This window comes from Nematolebias whitei, chromosome 17, assembly GCF_014905685.2.
Source record: "Nematolebias whitei isolate Nwh7 chromosome 17, NemWhi1, whole genome shotgun sequence".
NCBI lineage: Eukaryota > Metazoa > Chordata > Actinopteri > Cyprinodontiformes > Rivulidae > Nematolebias > Nematolebias whitei.
Window position 1 is genome coordinate 17654221 of NC_056514.1, and position 17390 is coordinate 17671610.

General features: G+C 39.9%; 1 long non-coding RNA gene across 1 annotated transcript; it reads right to left on the reverse strand.

Moving 5' to 3' along the window:
* Positions 1-1134: 1134 nt before the first annotated feature.
* On the reverse strand, positions 1135-14772 carry LOC119423708. Its single transcript, XR_005187473.1, has 3 exons — positions 14578-14772; positions 7168-7324; positions 1135-1241 (listed from the first exon to the last, which is right to left on the reverse strand). It is a non-coding gene; the product is annotated as an uncharacterized LOC119423708 (long non-coding RNA).
* Between the last annotated feature and the right edge of the window lie 2618 nt (positions 14773-17390).

A 17390-nucleotide genomic window follows, 5' to 3' on the forward strand; every position in this document is an offset into this window, starting at 1 on the left:
AGTAATCACCAGATGAACATCAACAAGTGGTTCAATTCTGGAGTCAGCCCGCTTCAAGATGGCTGCCAGAATATCAGATTTTAAGCTAACGTTGGTTGTGGTAGTAGCTGAGAGTCATTCACAGCACAGATTCTGAGCTCCATCATGTAACACAAGATCTGAATGTTAGTCTAAATGTAGCTCTATCATTTCTCAACACAAAATGACTTGAGTTGAAAACTCCGGCTCAAAAGACGCAGAAGGAATCCTCAGATTTAAAACGTTTTTTTGTATTTTGACTTTGAGGCATCAGTAAAGAAAAATTACCAATGGTAGAAGTACTTATTTGTTTTGTGTCATCTACAGATATCTAAAGCTGAGTTTGTCGTATGACACAAATGGCTGTGTGCTGCCGACTCATGATCGGACAGGATATCCTTCCATTGTGCTGACCGGAGGAAGTGGTGATCCGGGAGGAGGCAACGAAGCAGAATTACAATAAAAACAAGAACAGAACTCGATATTCACTAACCCATGATTATCAATGACAACGCCAGCAGCAGTTAACATCAAGACAAATGGCTAAGGAGAGACGGCTGTTTCTTTATAGTATTTGTCTAATTCATCCATCCACCCAATATCTTTTACCCACTACTTCCTTTTCGGGTCACAGGGGTCACTGGTGCCCATGTCCAGCCATCAATGTGCAAGAGATGGGGGACACCCTAGACAGGTCGCAAGTCCATCAGAGGGACACATGGAGACAAACAACCATTCACCCTCTCACTATCACCTAGGGACAATTTAGTTACCAATCAGTCTAACGTGGATGTTTTTGGTCTGTGGGAGGAAACCGGAGTGCCCGGAGAAAACCCACGCAGCATGGAGAGAACATGCAAACTCCACCCAGAAATGCCTCCGGCCGGGATTTGAACAAGGGTGACCTGCTCGCTGAGAGGCGGCAGCTCTATCAACTCTGCCACCGTGCCAAATTAAGGATTAGCACCATGCGGTTAGCCAAAACGATGACGTGACACCACATTGAAGAATAGTTTATTGAGACATGACTCATCCAAACCAACTGGTTTGCTCCTTCACAAAAACAAATAAAAAAAACAGTGGGATATTATTAGTATTTTATTTTCTCACCTCTCTGGGGTCAGCATCGTTAGTTAGAAAGTCATACAAGGACTCCAGCTTGTCCCAGTTGGTCCCACACAGGATCAGTCTGGCTCCGGCCTTGTGAAAGAGTTGTGCACACTCTGAACAGAAGAAAAGAGTATCATCCATAACTATTATCATACTTTTTTTTAAGGTTTGTTCCCATTTTCAAATGTGTAGGCTTATCATGAAGCTATCCATGGGGGTGTATAGGGTGGAGGATGGGGAGTCTGGGGGACCTCTCCCATAAAATTTTGAATAACGTAGATGCAATTTCCTGCATTTTGGTGTATTTCAACAGGTGGTTAAATATTTACATTTACCTACATTCGGCTCAAATTGAGCCGGATCCTGCTGGAACAGGATCCCGGGAACTCTCTTATTTTGACAGGGTGCGTTCCGGTAACTGTTTGCTTAGATCCAGTAACTCTCAGGCTTACTAAAAATAAAGTTATGAACAAATTTGACTGCCTTGAATGAATAAAACTTATATTGGATATGTAAACTGAAACTAATTTACATAAACACTAATTTTAAACACAGCAGTCACTTACAGGCTTCATAATTTCATCACCATCACCACACTGGACTCACATATGCACTGATTTAACAATCTAACCTCCCAAACCCCTGGACTTCTATTGTGCAATACTACTGACATTTTATACTTTCAATCACCTTAACTACCTCACTAATATTCATAATGTGCAATATAATTGTGAAATACTTGTATTTTTTACTTTCATAGTGCTATTATATCTATATTGCGTTACATTTTTTTTATATTTTTAGTGTGTGTTTTTCTTAAGCATGTTTTTGCACTGAAAAAAGGAGTGGCTCTTAATTTCATTGTACTTGTGTATAATGGCAATAAAGGCATTCTGATTCTTAATTTTACATACGGTCATCTGCCTCTTCAAGTGAAGCAGTTCTGCTTCTACCTTTAAAATAATCTCTGCCCCTCAAAGTCCAAAAACATCTCGCATTTTTATTACAAAAACTCAAAAAGATAATTAAACAGCACAATTAAATAGCAAATCAGTTTTGTTTAGTTTAAGTGGGTCATTAATAAAATTTTGATTATTTATTAAAAATACGAGATAAATATTTGATGGGTATTATTCACATTATGTATCAAAACAACAACGCTAATTTGTCAAAGTAACAGCGATCAAAATGCCAAAAAGACCGTCCAATTTACTTTCATTTTTAAAAAAAGTCTTCTCATTATTCTTAGTTGGACCACCAAGAATTGAAGCAACTGAATGCAGCAGCAATCGAGATTGGAGCAGGAGCGAGCGAGTGGTAGGGGGAGTGCCGACTCCGAGCTAACCAGGCAGTCGTACGGATGCTTGGCAGAAGCGGAGCTGCTCTATTCACACACAAGGAGAGAGCTGTTGTTGTTGCTCTCTAAAATAGTTATTGAATCAATTGTTTACATGTGTAGGTAAATGTAGATGTTTAACAACCTGTTAAAATACACCAGAATGCAGGGAATGTCATCTACTTTATTCAAGATTTTCTGGGGGAGGACACCCGTCTACAGTTTCTTTAGAACATATGTGAATGGCAGCCCAATTAAAAACCCTCCTCCAGCACTCAGGCTATCGTGGCGTTTATCTGGTGCAGGTCTGTAGCTTGTAACTCTCTGTGCTGACTGTCAGGGATGAAAAATGAACGGTGCTTGCAAGGGAGCATCCAAAACGTACAAGGAGGTTCAGAAACTTTGCATCACACATTTTCTCTTAAAATGGTCTCAGAGTCGTTGTGAGTGTCTCAAATCCATCTGATTCAAGATATGTAAGAAACCATTGTGATGGATCGGTGATATATGAAACTATGGCCAATTAGAGACACTGTCGGTGCCTTCAGACAGCAGACCAGTTGGTCTTTTGTTCCCAGTGTCGTTTCCTGGTTTCTATGTTTACTGAGTCTGTTTTAGCTCCTGCTTTAGAAAACATGTTTTTTTTTTAGCTCAACAGGGACTACTGAATGTCATAAGGGATAAGAATGGTCCATACATACTGGATGTGTGCTTTGACTGGATGAGAATGTTTAAAGCTCTTTCATGCCCCTTTAATAAGCTGTTGGCATTTTTTATAACACTATTCACAAGATGGAAAATTGCCTTAAGTAATGGACTGACACCAAATTACAAGTTTCAGTGAGTCTGTACAAAACAGGTTCTTGGATTTTTTTTCTAAAACAAACTTGTAAATATAGAAATAGTATTTAGCAGAGCACTCCAAGTTGAACATCCATCACACCCTCATACAATGTCAGAACAGACCACTCTGACCATATCGTTTTTGTTGCTGGTGGCGAACGTCATGTGCAATGATGTGGCTGCACTGACCGTTGGTGGATTTTTACACAATCACTGTTCTCCAGGTGACATGAAAACAAACACACAGGCCTCTATGATGGCTCCACTGTGGGACTATTAGTCTTTGCAAGCCTCCGAAACTTCTTAGAACTGGACATGACAAGCGCCACATGATGGTCTCGTGTGACTCGGCCTAGCAGCAGCAAAGCGATTCACTGCAGCCTTCAGCAGGTCAGCCTGGTCTTCATCCAGCAGCTTCAGCACTTCTTCTCTGAAGTTCACATCGCTTGATGTCCCATGACAGAAGGACTGTTGGACTGGAGAGATCCACAGTTTTTATAAGGTCCAACTTTCTTCATTGTCATGCACAGCTATCTCACCACTGTTGCACAACATTCTCGCGACTGTTGAGTGTGTCAGGGTCTGCGTCTCGTGAGCTGTTCTTTTGTGTTTACTGAGATTCTTGTATTTTGTTTTACTTGTGTTCAGCGTCCCCAGTTCTCCCCTCATGTGGTTCAGCTCCTGTTCCCTGTCCTTCCCCAGGTGTTTTTCATTATCTGTCATTTAGTGCTCTTACTGTCATTTTGTTTGTCCCTCATCTGCGTATTGTACCTAACTCACACGTCATGTTTGTCTTTCCAGTCTCTTTAGTTTTCACTTGAGTATGTTTTGCTGCCTCGTCAGTAGGCCTGTCACGATAACAAATTTTGATGAGCGATTAATTGTCTAAAAAATTATTGTAATAAACGATAATATCGTTTTAAATTTGACAATAATTAGTAATGTCAAATTTAAGAAGAAATGTTGGTTAATTTTTGTGTGCAGCACCATTTTTGACCACTAGATGGCAGTTTAAGACAATTTGAACCGAAGGATGGATAGTGAGGGAGCATGCAGATTGTCTCTTTAAGAAAAATAAGAGTTAAAATTTATTTTAAAGTGAAAAGAGAAAGGGAGGGGTCAGTGAAGTGCACCGGAGTTGAGCTTTTTGTCAGCCAGTGTCCAGTAGCAAAAGAGAGACACGAAGAAACGATAAAGCCGATAAATGAAAATTAGCTCGATAATTTTCATTTATCATGCAATTAATTTATTTATTGTTTATTGAGACAGACCTACTCATCAGCCTTTTTGTTTTGCATTTGCTAATAAATTAATTTCTTCTTTTTACCTGCCAGTTCTTTGAGTTTTGGTTTAGTATTTGGGTTCTAATTTTCCACCAAACATGATAGAGTGGCAGTCGCAAGTGTTGAAGGGGGAGGAGCTAAGAAAGGACGAATCAAGAACACAAATGAGCAAGGGCCTCATGAGTGGGCCCAAAAAGACACTGAGCTTTATTCAAACCTTCGTGTCCCTCGGATGAAGGACACAAGGTCTGAAACACTCAGTGTTCTGAGCGTCTCAGGATTTATGAGGGGTTCCCTGAGAATTACTTCTTTTTGACTGTTCAGAGATGGCCAATAGCCTAAACAGTGCGAAGAGCTCTCTGATTCAATGCCACAGCATCACTCAGACCATTGTCATGGAGGTCCATCACCATTTTGTGTCGGTTGGGCAGGTTGTGCTCAGTTAAATCTCCAACAAGTGTACTTAAAGTTTTCCTTGCCAGAGGGATGAAAGCTTTCCCAAACCTAGGATTTGGGCTGTTAATCAGTTCCTCTGTTGGTCTACAGTCCGTCAGCTCCTTCCAGCAGATTGAATGTAATCCAGGCCAGAAGAGCAGTTCTGAATACTGATGTTGAAATCCAACAATGTTCAGTCAGGTCATCTGGACGGTTTCTTTCTTTTGTTTGGTGGCTTCTCAGACTGAGGAAGTCCTTTGGATGAAGGACAAAATGTCTAAAAGAAACCAGAAACTGTCCAGATGACATGACTGAACATAGTTGGATTTTATACTTGGATTATTGCGCATGAACTTTGATGTTCTGGACCACTTTGTCATGGCTGTCTCAGCGGCATTGACAAGGGATAGGCCGGGTCCCGGAGGCAATCTTAGCACCAGCAAACTTTTTTTTTCCAACTATGGAATATGCTGTTTGTGGGAATCAGTTTTGTTTGGTGGCTTCTCAAATTGAGGAAGACCTTTGGATGAAGGATGAAATGTCTCAACAAAAAAATGCAAGTGGCTCTGTACTAAAAGGCTCTGATCCTTTGAAGTGGGTCTGATTGACAGCTTTTGAAAGGTAGTCAGGTCTTTTATTACCATTAATACCATTAATACTAGTATGTCCCGGTACCCGTTTAAAACTAACACTCTTTACTCTGCCCAGTACACTGACTGCTTCGGCACACTCCCAAAGTTTAATTTGTTAAAAAAATGTTGTGAGAATGTCATGTAGGTGTCAGGCAACAGTAGTGTGATAGTTTTGGGTACTCCCAATAGTCATCCAGTGTGAATGATGCTTTACTGCTGTGTCGGGGTACTAGCTGTGGTTTATTTTCTAATGAGGAGAAATTGTATTTATTTATTTATTTTTTTTCTAGGTTTAAGGGATAATAATTCACCCCTTTGTTCATAAACATGACATTGCTCTAGATGTGAGGTTATTAGCTTAGCTTAACAAACAAGGAAAAATGAGAAACTGTTAGCTTAGCAACATTTTTCAGTCAGGTCAGCTGGACAGTTTCTTTTTTTGTGCTGAAACGTTTCGCCTTTGATCCGGAAGGCTTCATCAGTCAAGGAAACACCCAACAAAACTGATTCTTCCCCCAACAGCTTACTCCAAAGTGGAACAAACCAGTTCTGCTTGTGATAAGATGGTCTCTTTGGTACGCCCCTCCTCCATTGCCGGCCCTCTTCCTTGTTGACAGTCTTGTCAAACTGGTTGAAAACAACAAAGTCCATGCTCAATAATCCAGGTATACAATCCAACATTTTTCAGTCAGGTCATCTGGACAGTTTCTTTTTTTGTGTGCTGTCCAGATGACCTGACTGAAAAATGTTGGATTTTATACCTGGATTATTGAGCATGGACTTTGTTGTTAGCTTAGCAATTAGCATAGCATAACTTGCCCAATTATCACTCGTTTCAGCTAAAAGGTAACATGTAATATTGTTTATGACACATTTAAATTGTGTTTAGGACATGAATGGTGTGTTGTGTGATATTTCTGATTGTGTTTTTTAAATAAAATAATCAGAACACAAAAATAATGAAATGAAATGCTGCCTTAAAAAAAAAAACTACCTGTTCCTAAAAACTAATTTCATGGAAGAAATAAAAACTCAACAAAATAAAATAAACAAGTATTCTTAAATTTTACAGGCTGTGTAGTTTTATACTTGTTTTTCCCTTTGTCTCAAACAATGACATTTTGTTTGTAAAATACACATAAAATGGCACCAAGCTTGGAGTATCACCTTAGCCTTGGTCTCTGCTAGGATTTCAAAGAATCTGCATTTATGTGAGGCATGTGATGAACCTGTCCATGTTGTACCCTGCGTCTCACCTGTTGACTGCTGGAGATAAACACCAGCCTGCTGTGACCCTGAACAGGACTTAATGGGTATAGAAAACAGGTGGGTGAAACGTATTTCTGTGGCATTGTGCTGAAACCATTTTTAAAAAGAACACAACATGAATCCAAACTAATTCAAATACGGTGAAGATTCTCAGTCATCCAGGACATGGTAAATTGACATGGACATGGTTAAACTTGTGTGGAATAATTCAAATATTCAAAACAAAAACAGGATCATTTACCTGTCCCCAACCCAGACACAGCATCAGTGATCACCACCACTTTGTTGCGCACTATGGACTTGGACATGAACCGCATGACTTCATTGTATATGTAGTACACCCCAGCTGCAAAGACTATCAGAAGGGGCAACACCATCACAGAGGGCACGCCCATTTTCTGTAGAGAACAAAGAAGAGAAGGTATGTCTCAGAAGAGCTAACAGTTTGGGCTAACAGAACACATACTGTAAAAGACTGTAAGCCTTTCAAGGACAAAAACACATTAAATGTTACAAAACTAAAAGTTAAGGTGAATGTCCCTTTTGACAACTTTGTTCTCCCTAAGCCTTTTTAAAACAGTGATACTGTATTGATTAAGTTACAACCCTTTCAAGTTCATAATAACCAAATGGTGGGAGTGAGGGTGGGGGCTTTAGTGGCTTGCCCAATAACACAGTGGTATGCTGCTATAACTGGGGAAGTTCTTATTGGAAGATAACCTCCCTACTACTGGATGAAATATGTCCCAAGATTTTATTTTTTTTGTTTGTTTTTAATTGTGACTGCAGCAGTGCTAAGCATTGTTTTCAGGGTTTAGAAATCACCATAGCACAGAAACAGCACAGATGAATGTTACTAATGATATTCATGGCCTCAGACAATGGACAGGTGTCTACACTGGTTCTGTTAGACCTCAGCGCTGCATTTGATAAAGTTGATCACAATATTCTACTACAGAGGATTGAATATGATATTGGGAATGCAGGAATGGCTCTAAATTGATTTAAATCATATTTATTTGATAGATTCCAGTTGGTAAATGTAAATAATGAATCTTCTTCATACACCAAAGTTAGTCATGGAGTTCCTCAGGGTTCAGTGCTTGGACCAGTATTATTTTCTTTATATATGCTTCCATTAGTTGTTTTTTTTTCCTTTTGGCTGCAGCCTTCTTCAGGGGTTGCTACAACAAACTGTCGCACGAAGACTTGGCAATTGTTTTGACGCCAGATGTCCTTCTTGACGCAACCATAGACAACCGAGCTACTACAGCCCTCTGTTGAATGGAGCAGAGAGCCGTCATCTGGGACACCAGGAGGAGCAGATGGTGGGGGTTAAAGGGCCTTGCTTAAGGGCCCAGAGTGGGGAAAATGAGGGTGGAGGCAGGTGTGGGTGTTTCTCCTTTCCCACCCACATTTTGATGTTGTCAGTATGGGGAGTTGAACCGGCAACCTTCCTATTACAGGCTTCTTCTCTAACCTCTCCACCACCACTCCCTGCCACATCTATGCTTCTATTAGGTAAAGTCATTAAACAACATGGGATAAATTTTCATTGTTATGCTGATGATACACAGTTATATTTGTCCATGAAACCCAATGAATCAAATTAGTTACTTAGACTACAAGCATGTCTTAAAGACATAAAAACCTGTATGACTCTTAATTTTCTGCTTTTAAACTCAGACAAGACAGAGGTTGTGGTTTTTGGACCTGAGCATTTTAAGAATAAATTTTTCAGTCTTTCACTTCCTTTGGATGGCATTAATCTGGCCTCCAGTTCTAAAGTTAAAAACCTTGATGTTATTTTTGATTAGGACATGTCTTTTAACTCCTACATTAAAAAACATTGCCCGGACCTCTTTCCTCCACCTGCGTAATATCACTAAGATTAGAAACATCTTGTCCAAAAATTATGCAGGAAAAAACTGGTTCATGCATTTATCTAGACTGGACTATTGCAATGGTTTGTTATCTGGGTTTCCAAAAACTTCTTTAAAAAGTCTTCAGTTGATCCAAAATGCTGCTGCCAGAGTTTTAATGAGAGTTGATAAAAGAGATCATATCTCTCCAGTTTTAGCTTCTCTCTACTGGCTGCCTGTCAAATCCAGAATTGAAGTCAAATCTTACTTCTAACCTACAAAGCTCTCAACAACTTAATCTTATATTACAGATTTTCTTGTTCCATATTTTTCTAACAGAGCACTTCACTCTCAGACTGCAGGTTTACTTGTGGTTCCTAGAGTTTCCAAAAGCAGAATGGGAGGCAGATCTTTCAGTTATCCGGCTCCTCTCTTGTGGAACCAACTTCTAGTTTCTGTCCGTGAAGCTGACACATTGTCCAGTTTTAAGACTGAACTTAAGACTTTCCTTTTATATAAATCCTATAGTTAGAGTTGGCTTGGATTTCCTGAACTATTCCTTAGTTATGCTGCTATAGGCTTAGACTGCTGGAGGACAAACTGACCACATTTCCTCACTCTGCTGCTGTTGTTACTTACTGTACTCTACCTATTTGTATTTGTAATTATTTCTATCTTAACATGTTTTTTGCCGTTCCTCCTATAGAAAGTACATCTAGACCTGTCATTCTGCGTTCGTTTCTCCTTCCTGTCCTCTCAAACCCAGACGGTCGAGACAGATGGCCATTCATGTTGAGCCTGGTTCTGCAAAGGGAGTTTTTCCTTTCCACTTTCTTCTTTGTGCTGCTCAGGATGGGAAAATGTGATGAAGTGAAGAGTCAACGAGTCTGCTGCTTCTTTAGATGGAGAACTTTTACCAACTGGCTTTTATAATGTATGAATGCATCTGTTCAGTGCCCTGAGACAATTTCTGTTGTGACTTGGAGCTACAGAAATAAACTGAATTGAATGGTTTTCTTTGAGCATTTTTATTACAATTGACCGATAAGACAGACGGACGGACGGACGGATAGATATGAAATAATCAAAAAAGAAGCAGAATACACAAATTTTGAAAAAGACAAAATGCACAGTAATAATATTTATCAATGTTATCAATAATGTTTATGCAGGAGGCAACAAATAAATGACCTGAACCCACAAGTTTTAACATTTCACTGGAAAACTGTTCATTGTTCTGCCTAACTGGGCAAGAACATTTAAGGAGGGCAGACAGAACAACAATTTCAGTTCTGTTTGTACGACTAATTAAAGAGAAACAGTAGCGTAGCAAGAATATTTTTCCACACTGAAACAGTGTAAATGTTTTGTTTTTTTTAAACCAATGACTTTTCCAACCCCTGCAGCCTCTAAAGAACATGAAGCTGAATGTCAGTTTTGCTCATGTGTCTTACAAACAGAGATGCGAATCATGTCTTTTCACAATGGAAATACAGTCATGGGGTGTAAAAATGTCAATCCTGTTACACTTTCTGAGTTTTACAAATAAACCCTAAAATTAAGATAGGGTGGACTTTTTAAAACTAAAGCTTTTGACACTGTGGACCATGACATCTTGTGTCCTAAGCTCTCAGAAATTGGTTTCTCAGACCATTGGTTGGTTCACTAACTATCTTTCAGATCGGAGGCAATGTGTCCAACATAATGGTACTTCCTCCAGTTATTTAACAGTCAACAATGGTGTACCACAAGGCTCAGTCTTAGGACCCACCCTCCTTACAATCTACATAGGTAATGTAGGTCAGATCATCCCTGATGAATCCTTACATTTCTATGCTGATGACACAGTTGTTTATTGTTGAGCTAAAACAGTTGCTAAGGTTTTCCAGCTTTTGCAATCTGCTTTTGACATCATCCAGTCAGAGTTGTTCCATCTCAAACTTGTCCTAAACACAGACAAAACAAAAGGGATGCTTTTTTCAAACAGGAAATTGGGCCCAGCAGTTCTTCCTTTGATTTTATCCTCGAATGGTGTCCCTATTGAATTTGTCGATTCCTACAAATATTTGGGTATCTTGGTCAATTCGCATCTCTCTTTTAACCTTCACATGGAAAACTTGGTAAGGAAACTGAAAGTTAAATTTGGTTTATTTTTCAGAAATAGATCCTGTTTAACTCTGTATACTAGGAAACGCCTTGTAGTAAGCTAGGGTCGGTTAGCTATAGTTAGCTCCACTACAATCAATATTTAACGACGGGTTCTCTCTTTTTCGAGCTACTTGACAGATATGTGACAGAGATACTGTGTGGGAGATGGTCTAAAAACCAATGACATGAGACGTTAATTTTCTTTGACCCATCAAAATGAATGTGGTCATTTATTAACAGAATCAAAATTTAACATCAACATTGTACACTTGATTATTCTGATTGATTACAATTAACACAGCTTAATTAATGAGCTTTACAATGAGAAATCATACGGCCATGATTTCTCACTTGCACTGAAATACAACAGACATTTCTGAAAATATCTGGATTAATTACTGGCAGATAGAAGAGTTTTAAAGATGGGGAATGAAGGAGTTTAAATGGAGAGAAAAGATGTGTGAGGGAAAATGTGTTGACGAAGAACGACACCCTCCATTCGAACCCAGCTCTACCTCGGTACACTTCGGTAGTGGAAATCGACTCTTTACCTTGCAGAAGATATCTCAGCTTCGGTGTAGAGTTCTCTTTCAACGTTACCATCTCAGCGTCTCCGTAGGATAGCAGAGAAACGTCCGGAGTAGTGACGGTACTTCGTTCAACACCACGCTCACCTCCCAGGTGGACTCACATGAGCTGTGAGCCCGTCAGAGTTCCACTCAGATGTGGAAGATTCCATAATCCCCACGAGACTCGGAAGAACTCCCAATTAACTCCAGCCCTTCAGAACTTTCGTTCGGTTCTGCTCCCAGAACTTCTGTTCTTCCTCGGAACTTTTAACTGACTGGAACTAGGAAGTGTCGACTTTTTAAAGAGTTCGCTTCCGGTCCCTTTTTTGGGAAATCCTGATTGGTTGAAAGAACCAACAGGGGTGTGGTTTTAGTGACGTAAGAGGTTACTACAAGTCAGAAAAACAGTGAGATGTTTTAAGAACAGACAGAGAAATGTTATGGCGAAATGAGAGACTCACAGGTGCCAGCTTCTCTTGTTTACCGTCTGCTAGGTTTAAAAACATGACAGTTCGTTCCAATAACTTCTTTGCGACTGTCTCCGACTTTTGACCGACATCACTCCTTCTCATTTCAGACAGAAGATCAAAAATGCATAATTACTCTGTAACAGACATTAACTTGATTTCTACTTTGAATGAGGATTAAAAAATCATTAATACTGTTTCACAGTTGATTTAAAATGAGTAGTTCACTTCAACATTTAAAATGGTTTGAACTAAACACACTTTGATTATCAAGATATTGTAAAATAGTAATGATAATATAAAAAGAGAGTGTTCTTTCAATTGATTAGTGCAGGACACACTTAGAACGTCTCTGGATGAGCTTAATTTGTATTTCTGGACTCAAATCAATGAAATAACAGTTTCTGTCCCCTGAAGGTCCTCAGGGTCAGTTTTTGTCCTGAGGCTTAGTTCACTACAGCCTTGAAACTGCGACTTTCCTTTCCTCCATTGACTACAGTGACATTATTTACATGAATAACAACAAAGTCCATACTCAATAATCCAGGTATACAATCCAACGTTTTTCAGTCAGGTCATCTGTACAGTTTCTTTTTATTGTGGGCTGAAACGTTTCGCCTTCGATCCGGAAGGCTTCATCAGTGGTCATCAACTTCACACAGACTCACTCACTGGTACATTCTCATCTTTAAATCACTTCTTGGTCTGTTGTCTTCATACATCTTCTCCTACATCACGTGAGTGCAGCTACAGCGTGCGCTCTCAGGACATTATTACCTGCAGTGTTCCCTCAGTGCGGACTGAACTAGGCAAAAGGGCCTTCTCTTCTCTGCTCCTGTTACCTGGAAAATCTTGCAGAAAGATCTGAAGCTCTCGACTTTGACCTCTCTAAGTGGCTTCAAACATCTGCTAAGTTCCTGGCAAAAACCAACGTGTTCCTGTTTTTAGGTTTCTACATCGACTTACAACCTAGCTGGGTTTTTTTTTTTTTTTGTTACTTTTTTAAATACCATTTTATTTTCACTTGTTATTCTCAATTTGTATTTTTCATTCAATTCATTCAACCTTTATTGAGACAGGTAAATCCCATGAGCCTCGAGGACTCAATAACAAGAGAGACCTGATTTCAACAAAAATATTATATAGTATACATCCTTTATGATTGTCTTTGTTGTCCACTGTTGTCATCACTCTTTGTTAAAATCAGGTCCCTCTTGTAAATGGGTCCCCGAGGCTCAATGGGATCATTAACCTGTAAAAATAAAGGTTGAATGAAAAATAAAAAGGTTTTCCATCAGTGCTTCTCACTTGTAGGTGAACTGATACAATGATTTGTTTCCCGGTCTGTGGAAGAGATCGTCAATGCAGAATGGGCGGGCATCGTAATTGTAGTCTGACTTAAACTAACTGTGTGGGTCATCCACTGAGGAAGCTCCACTGGCCAATCAGTGGCTGCTGCCTGCTTACATCACAATCGTCACCATGGAGCAGTCTTGGAATCACTAACAAGGTGGTCCCATAAAACAGGCAGAGTGGGAGTGGGTACAGGCATTGGGCAGGTCCTTAACTAGTATTGTGTGGTGCAGAACCACTGAGCGTTGAGACGGTGGCAAAGTGCCGTAAGTCTCTCTGCTGGCCTGGGAACACCGGGGAGTGAGATGGCTGTAGAACGAGATGTCCTCCCTGCTCCAGATGCTGACTCCCCAACCCAAGAACAAGAACAAGCACAAGAGGATGGAAGGATGGATTTTACATGTCAGGACATAAAAATGAGCTGGCAAACAGTCCGACCACCTTCTCAGAGATTATTGCTGATGCATTTCCACTTTGGCATTGTGGTAACACACACCTGTCTGCTCCAGATCAACAAAATGACAAAACTCCTGCTTTCAAAGAGGTGATACTCAGATGACAATTAGTTATTTATCATATCTGGCTGCTACACGCCTCCTAGAGTTAGTTTGTTTGTTAGTTTAATAAAGAATGACATGGTGGAATCTGTTGTGCGTTTTTGTTCACTTGAAGTCAGGTTAGAATAATTTCAGAAACTGTTCATGTGAACAAAGTGTATAAACTTCCATTTGACAGCATTTTGTTGTTATTTTTGCAGACTTGTCTATATGAAGATGCATTTTGTATTTTGGAATAGATTTCAAGCAAATCGTGTTTTGTTTTTCATTCTTTCTGGAAACAGTCTGAGTGGATGAATCTATCAGTACAGTACTCTAAATGTGTTGAACCCACTGAGATGCTGCTTTGTTTTTGGACTCCTTGCTAACAGTTACCATGTAAAGTAGGTTTAAGGGGAACGGCTAAATATATTCTGGTCATGGTGTCGCCACAGAATGTCTTGCATCTCTGTGATACGTCACATGATACCTCAAAAAGGCCATCGAGGGAGCTTCACACTTGCAGGCAATAAATGTTTATTTTTTGCTTTACCTGCAGAAACACATTAGGAAAAGCCCAAAACTAAACTGCAAGCACACGATGACTTTAGAAATCCAGCTCAGCTTGGTGTTTAGACCAACACAGACCTGAGATTAGTCGGTCTGTAGCAATAGACACAAACACTGATAATCTGTATTATTATTGGTTCACTTACTGGACGGACAAGGACCTAATCCGCAGCGGGACTGGCTGTTGGTTGAATTTTCTGGATTCAGTTAGGTAATGGAGGCCCTTGTGTTCCTCGTCCATTCACACGGCGTGGTTACTTTGCGCGTCTGATCCACTTGTGTCCACTGAATCCTGCTGCTTAGAATAGCCTGTGCTTGAGTCAGCCATTAATACACACAGAGACAGCGCTCAGTATCTGAAGCATGCTCCCTGCTCGCCAGAATGAGGGGCTGGGCCACACATGTGAGGAGCTGTTCCACAGAAAGTAAGCGTTGATCTGCTGTTCAAGGACAGGTTACGGTAAAAAAAAAAAAACATTAAAGCTTTTTTACATTTATAAAGACATGTAGTCCTGATCAGGTCTTAAAATATACCCATGAAATCAAATGAAGGCAAACACACAAACTAAACATGCATGCGTTTAACCAAAGTACCAAAATGCCAAACAGCATGAAAACAGACCATGTTTAGTATATGATATTTTTAACAATACTTAAGGCACTCATTCAGATATGCTGAAGTGGGGTTTTGTGGAAAGATCATAAACATTTAAGCTCTAAAAGCTCATTAAGCAACCTCAGTTTAAAAAAAAAAATCAGAGTTTAATTCAGACCTTACTGATGGACTAATGAATACACGTCGGGCCAAGAACACGAGCAGATTGCTGTTGTCTTAAAATAACTTTATTCTCAAACACAGTTAATGCAAATTGTATTTTCTTGTTAAAATTTCACACCACCACTGTTTTTTGTTATTATACATTTATAATGTATAATAACAAAACAAACAAACAACAAACACATCTACCCCCACACCCCCCAAAGTGTAGGAGGATCTGTGGTGGAAGTGGTCTCCAGCTACAAATACTTGGGTGTGCACCTGAACAACAACCTCAGCTGGAGCAACAACACCACCAGCCTGATCAAGAAAGCTCATCAGAGACTCTACTTCCTCAGACGGCTGAGACGAGCTGGTCTGGGAAGCTCAGTCCTCACCTCCTTCTACAGGTGTGCAGTGGAGAGCATCCTGTGCTCCAGCATCAACGTGTAGCATGGAGGCTGCACAGCTGCAGAAAGAAAAACTCTGCAGAGAGTGGTGAAGGCTGCACAGAAGATGTTGGAGTCAGTCTCCCCACCATCACAGACATCTACACCTCCAGATACAGGAAGAGAGCCACCTGCATCATGAAGGACCCTGCTCACCCAACACACACACTTTTTGCCCCGCTCCCCTCTGGAAGGAGGTTAAGGAGCATTAAGTGTAGAACCACTAGACTGAGGAACAGCTTCTACCCTGAGGCTGTTAGACTCATGAATCTCTAACCAGAATAATTACTGTAAAAAATGAATCACATCATGTTGCTGCTGATCTGTTTCATGTTGCTGCTGATCTGTTTCATGTTGCTGTGTTAATTCGTGCTCATCTGCTCACACAGACTCATGTTTGTGCTGCTGTTCGGCATATTGTTTTTATGCTACTACTGCTTAGTGTATTTTTATTAATGTTTTCTTAGTTCATATTTTAGATCTTATTACAGTTTTGTCTGTATTTTGTTCTGTTTTGTCTGTATTCACATGTACCACATGGTGGAATGACAAATCTTGAATCTTTATTTTAACAGAAATAATAAAATTATTCTGCCCAAGTGTCCCAGTAGCAGTTTCTGTTTGTGAATAATAACCACAGAACTCAATGCAAACTCAAAATATATCATCAAATACATTTTTGTGCACGTGCATTGTGAAAGGTGATCGCTAACGGACTGCAGAAGTTGAAACTGAGTCATTCAAGTTAACACAACAACAATAGCTTCTTCTTCTTCTTTCAGCTTCTCCCTTCTTCAGGGGTCACAGTGAACTTGCTCAAAGACTTTTCATTCATTCATTCAACCCTTATTTATACAGGTTAATCCCATTGAGCCTCGGGGACTCATTTACAAGATCAGTTCAATTGTTTGTATGTCGGATGCCATTCCTGACTCAACCACAGACCACCGAGCTACCACAGGCCTCTGTGTGGAGCAGAGAGCTGCCAACTAGGACGACCAGGAGAGCATATTGTGGGTTAAAGCCTTGCTCAAGGGCCCAGAGTGGGGCAAATGAGGGTGGAGGCATCCAGGTGTGGGTATTTCACCTTTCCCACCCACATTTTGATGTGGTCGAATCAGCGACTTTCTGTTCACTCCCCACAAAAGAACAACAGCTTAAAAAAGCTAAACGTTAGGTAAAAGCCAAAAGTAGCAAAACACTAGCTTTAAGCTAAAAGTAGCTAAATACTAACTAAAAGTTAACAAAAGTTAACTAAAATAGCCAAGTGTTACCTAAAATTGCAAAACCAGATGGCTAAAATTATCAAAAGGCTAACTAAAAGCTAATAGTAGCTAAATGCTAATCACACCTCTTGCCTTAGCTTAGGAAAGCTGTAAACTTATCAATCCATTTAATATTAAGCTGAGTTTCTCTAAACTGAGGCCGTTTAAAAGAGTTATCTGTCAGACTAACAGGTCATCATACTTTAACTGTTTCTTCCTTTCCTTCTTTCCTTTCAGCTTCCACTCCACGTTTTCTTTATAAAATATTAGTGCAACTTTTTAGTCCAAATGTGCTTTTTGAATAAATTGACATTGACTTTATAGTTGATTAGACATTATTCTTATTCAAAAAATATATATTTTATTTTGTTTTGTTTTCCTGGTCAACGTGTGGAAAGTGCAGAGTTTGTGGGTGGCGAGAGTTCGCAGTTATCGCGAGATCTCGCAGAATTCCCGAAGCTCCGCCCCTCCCTCCCTCTATCCTGGAA